Source organism: Dendrobium catenatum, unplaced genomic scaffold (genome assembly GCF_001605985.2).
Source record: "Dendrobium catenatum unplaced genomic scaffold, ASM160598v2 fragScaff_scaffold_264, whole genome shotgun sequence".
Taxonomy (NCBI): Eukaryota; Viridiplantae; Streptophyta; class Magnoliopsida; order Asparagales; family Orchidaceae; genus Dendrobium; species Dendrobium catenatum.
Window position 1 is genome coordinate 720,782 of NW_021318726.1, and position 5,997 is coordinate 726,778.

Here is a 5,997-nt window from a genome sequence, read left to right on the forward strand (position 1 = left end):
AACAAGTTCATTAATGGAAGAGATTAGCAGAAGAATGCTTCAATGAGTTACTCAATCGAAATCTTTTTGCTACCAAAAGATTATGATGGTAAGTGTCGAATGCATGATCTTTATCAGATCTCTAACCATTTTTTATCTAAAGAAGAGACTTCTTTTGGAGATTTGAATGTGAGGAACTCCACCAGATCCATCAAGCTTCGTCGCATATCAGTTGCAAATCAAGAAGCAGCAGTGAAATACTTGATGTATTGCAGATCAGGGCGCCCTAAGAACATTTCTTGCTTCATCTTCTGATATTATTGGATGAGTGAAAGATGAGGCGACTTTTGCATCTACGTGTCTTAGACATTTCCCATACACAAATTCAAATACTTCCTGACAATATAGGAAAGCTTGTGCACTTGAGGTATCTTAATTTGAATAATACACATATAACGACAATACCAAAATCCATAGAGCAATTAACAAATTTACAATTCTTGGACATAAGTTTTTGCAAAAAATTGGGACAACTTCCTAGTGGAATCACTCAGTTACATATTCTAAGGCGCCTCGATGTTTTTCAATCTCCTGTTCGTTTCATACCAAAAGGTATAGAGAAACTGCAACAGCTTAATTATCTAAGTGGTTTTGTGATGGCCAACAATGTCTCTAGCAGCAAATTAGAAGAGTTGAATTCTCTGAAACAAATAAGATCGCTCAACATTGGCAACTTGAAGAGATCTCAAAGTGAAACCATAGTTCTTAAAGAACTACCTAACCTTTCTACTTTGACGTTGGAGTTCTCCATGGATGAATCAAGTCCTAGCGAGGAACAAGAAATGTTAGTAGAGGAGTTGTTTGACAAGATAATACCTCCACAAAGCCTAGAAAATTTCACAATATCAGGCTTCTGGTCGTCGTTTTCCCAATTGGATGGTTTATCATCTTTTGAAATTTATGTTTCAAATTTGACTAAATTGATATTCAGGAACTTAAATCATGCACTCAGCTTCCGTCATTAGGTCAGCTGCCTGAACTTAAAGAGCTTTCTATTGAAGATGCGACCAAAATAAAGAAATTGGCCAGAATTTCTTGGTTGTGATGTCAATTCACAGGATTGCTTTCCCCAAACTTGAAGGCTTCAACTATTGAACTTCCTGAGTGGAAGAATGGTCTTTTGCATAGAAGTTGAGCAAAATACATCTCCAAGACTCAAGTTGCTTCCATGTTTACATAAACTAATAATCAGGATTGCCCATTGTTGAAACCAGCTTCCAGAAGGTCATAGTACTCTTCTATGAAGTTTCTCGAGATAGTTGGAGCTACAAGTTTGAAATCAATTGACACATCTTCCTGCTGAAATTGAGGAACTACATTTAAGTACTGTGAAAAATTGAAAGTGGTTTATTGTACCCCTACGTTAAAGATGCTCGAAGTTCAAGTTTGCAAAGCTTTGTGCGTGAAGAAGCTTGATTCATTGCAAAAATTATCTTTCAATGATTTTGAAGGGGAAAGCCTTCCAGAGTGGCTATTGATGTTTTTGCGACAACGGGATTGCAAAATGATTCTATGATGACTTCCTGCTTGACTTGTACTGTAGTGATGAGGTTCTTCGAAAATGCGTAAAAGGAGGTTCTTTAGGACCTAATTCAACACATTTCCACGAGCTAAAATTGTTCTCGGTGTCTGAGTTTGTCAATGTAGTAAGCAACCTTATTTTCCAATGCAAATATTTAATTATCAATGTAGACTACTCTTTTTGATATTTGCTATTTGATAGTAGTTTTTATGTTTATGTTTATGTGGGTTGTTGGGTAGTTTATTTCCTGCTTTTTTATTCTATTTATTTTCATGTTGGTGTATAAGAACTATTGTAATTTGGAATTTCTATTTGAAATTGGCATATATTCACTTGTAATTTGAACTCTGCTTACTCTGATGCAATATATAATTATATATATATATATATATATATATATATATATATATAATATATATATATATAATCTCTTTTATATGTATACATCTATTTGTGAATGCAAAACAAATATTTATATCTCTTCATCGCATCTCGTATTATCGTGGTGTACCGCTTTCAGATCTGAGTGTGACATTGTACCATAGTACTTATTATTTGTATGCTTTGCTTAGTTTGTTTGGGGCCATGTTTTTTCACGATTGGATTGCTTCTACTACTTATTATGTAAGATGTTATTTGCATGTTTTTTCAAGGATTAATAAGGTTTGCTTGCATTATGCATTAAGAAAATGTTTGTTAAAACTTAAAAGTTTTTAATTGTATAATAGGAATTTTATAATTTTTAATTATATTTAATAAAATGATCTTAAAAAATAATAATATTGAAAAATATGAATTTAAAAGTCAGGAAAAGAAGTCATTAAAGATATTGTTTCCATCTATACAAATAACAATAATAAGTAGCAGTATATGTTTATAAGTAGGCTCTTTTTTTAGGAATTTGTACTACAAGATATTATATAAAATATGAAAAGAAAGGAAAACTAACACTGTAGAAGATAAATATACTGTTGTGAATATTTGTCTCAGTGCAAACAGTTGATAAAGTAACACAAATATATCCTATTAAAATAGTACATATATCTGACATAAAAAAGGAATTTACTGTGATAAGAAAATGTTGAAAATTTTAGTCAAAATATTTTAACCCAATTTTAATTTGACTGTTGTGAATATTTGCCTCCTTAAACATCCTGCAAGTTAAGCTAAGCTATTTCCTTACCGCACGGCAATCAGGGGAACTGTTCGTGCTGGTTTTCTGAGCAGAATGTTTATGTGAATATATCCAAGTTCTGGCTCTCGTGGCTTTCGTTTTTTGGCCTTTTTCTTGGCTTAATCTTTCCATTTACTTCTGTAAGTTTGGCTTTTAGTTTTTTTTCCTCTTTAAAATTGATAGAGGGTTTATTTTGCCTTTTCTTAGTGAGTTTCACTTCTATTTTGTTGAAGCTCAAATAGCTCCAATTTACATGTAATATTCTTCCTGCTGTTTCCTACTGATAAGGATCTCTGCTACTTGATTACTAGTTGTACTATTTAACACATTTGGAGGGAAAGGAACAATAGATGATTTTCTTCTGTGAGAAACAATGTGACTAAAATTATTTGCAATATTAGGGAGACTATCCGACTCAAAATTTCAAAATGGAAAAACTTAAGCACCTTATCTCACAAGTTCTCGGGCATATAGATCCCTTTGTTTTGTCGCTTTGCTGGTGGTTTTTTTGCAGCTGCAAGGTTGTGGATTGTTCTTTTTTGGCTGGCTGCTGGGAGAGTTTTTTTCCTATGTCCCATTTTTGGTTCTCCTTTACAATTCAGACCTGGGAAAATGTTTTTTGGGATTTTGGCCAGTTCTACCCTATGGCAAAATCCAGTAGGTTTGCAAATTTTCAGTCCATCATTTCTCGGGTATACTACAAGGATAACATACAGCAATTGTGGGGAATTTTGGACATTCAGACTATGATGACCAAGGCCAGCCTCCATGAGCCTTGGATGGCCTTTGAGGCAACCAGGCTCGTCCGTGGGATCATTCTTTATGCTAGCTGGAGGAGATGTGATGGCCTTTTGCTGGTTCTTTTCGCATGGGATTATCTCGGTTATATCAGGCAACAACTGCTTCAGCCATGGCATTATGTTCTTCAACTGCTTCTGTGGTTGAATTGGAGCTGGCTTTAATTCTGAGTCTTCTTGTTTGTCTATTTTTGCTCTCATGCATTTGCTGTCTTGCCTTTTGTGTAAATTTTCCCAACAAAAAAAAAACTCTTCGATTTGATCAGCATGGACAATTCACGTTTCCCAACAAGCAGAGTGATTCGGCTGAGTCCTCTTGTTGGAACCTAATAAATTTATTGAGTTCTCTTGCTAGAATCTACTAAGTGCCTATGAAAAATCTATATAGCATACTATATGAATAACAAAGCCAAAATAAAATATGAATAATAGTCAATAGTCCTAAAACAATAACAAAATATAATTGCAAATAAACAATGTAAAAAAAAGAAAAAAAATGCATGTTATCTGGCATGGATTAGAGATGGAAAAAGACCTCCCAATCGCTCTGCACGCTGCTGTTTGTTCGAAAGCTTGAAAAGAGAGCTACAGTCACAAAGCTCATGTAGCCTAAATAAGAAAATCTTGATAAGCAAGGCATTAAGGACTTCAATAAATTCAAATAAAATGTTTAATACATCTGAAATTAAATTGCTCCTTTAATCTTGATTATAACTGATATGGATTAGATTAATTTACTTTGCCTAGTTATCTTTCTTGTGTTGGTAACAGAATCTCGATGAAATTTAAGAAAATCTTATGCTTCTAATTACGTCAAAGCTTGCAACAGTGGTTCAGATTTTTTTTTTTTTTTTGGAAAATTTTGGGGCCTAGCCCTCTATTGAAGAAATAAAATCAATACATGTAAAGAAAAAGAAAATTCCAACCCATGAAAGCTAATGAAAAACATAGCCAACTGTGGTTCATATTGTAATTGTCGCATTTCAATACCTCATAAAAAAAAAAGATACATTACATGTCATCATTATCATTCTTGGAAAATCTTAAGACGTGGTTATGCTACTCAAGTAGGGTTGTTGGGGAGTGGAGAAGGCTTAGAAGTCAATGCTGCACATCTTCGTCCTTGAGAATAAGGGGCGACGTTAGAGAAGTTGCTCAAAGTCTTGAATTTATTGATATTTTTTGGTATGACATTCTTATTCAAGCTACATAGAGGCATATTGAGGAGCTTAACTCAAATGTGAATGTCTTTCATGAGTAGCTTTTTAAGGAGAGAGGAGAAGCAACTTAGTTCAATGATTCGAGGGAGAGAGGATAGACGAACTATCCAAGTTTAGGGTGCTTGAGGGAAGGTTAAGATATGATGTGAAATTTGAAGAGAAGTATATCGTGCATTTATTAATGTCACATCTATTTGGATGGCAAACACAACTAAAGCACCTTACTATAAGAAGTTTATTTTTATTTGGAGTAAGGGGTTGAGAATTAATGGGCAATTAGTAGAGTCATGTGAAAAGATATAACAAACAAGATCACATTGGGCCTCTAATTCATGTATGTTGGAATTTGGTTTATATTCCATTTAGTGAGATTTAACATTCCAAGATTGGGTAGAATGGATCGATGTAGGGATTCATGCTACATAGAGACATGGGAGCTTAACCAATGGGAATGTCTTTAAGTGTTATTTAATCAGCTTAAATCTGAGTAAACTTTTTTTAATATGAATGGTGCGACTTTGATGAACCTAGCTCCCCCATTATAAAGTAGATCAAAATCCTCCGGGCATTAAATTTGAAAAAAAAAAAAAAAAAATCTCATCATAAGAAAGAGGTTGAATGTATTAAGTTTTCATAGTTCCTACAACTTGAAAGATGTCTGTAAAAGGATTCAACCTTCCTGGACCGTGTCTAGCGGCCCTTGAAAGGGCCTGCCCACATTATAAGAGCGGGAAACAAGCCGCTAATGAGCCTTAAGAGGAGAGTAAATCTGAATATATAGTGGTTTAGATGTAGTAGTTTTGTAAAAGCCTTAATAAACACTTAGATATGTTTAAGTTCTCTTGTCAACCATTTGCAAACGGCCATTATTAAGTTCATTCATTGTCTGATACATTAATGCCCAAATAGTTTTTCTTTCTAGAGCACCATTTTCAACCTAAACCAATTTAATTAAATCTACTACGTTAATAATTATAGGTTTTAAAATAAAATATAATATTTAATATAATCATTAATTTTTTTAAATCTTCCCTAATTTCTTTATTAATATTATTAAAATATTTTAAAAATTATAATTAAAATTAATTAAATTTAATTAAATATTAAAAATATAAAATAAAATTATTTAAATTTTAATTGATTTCCCTTTCTCTCTCTCCGTTTCTCTTAGCCTCTCTCTCTTCCTCTGTATTTATTAAATTTAAAGTCCAACTCCCTCTCTATTTTTTCTGACATGACTATTCA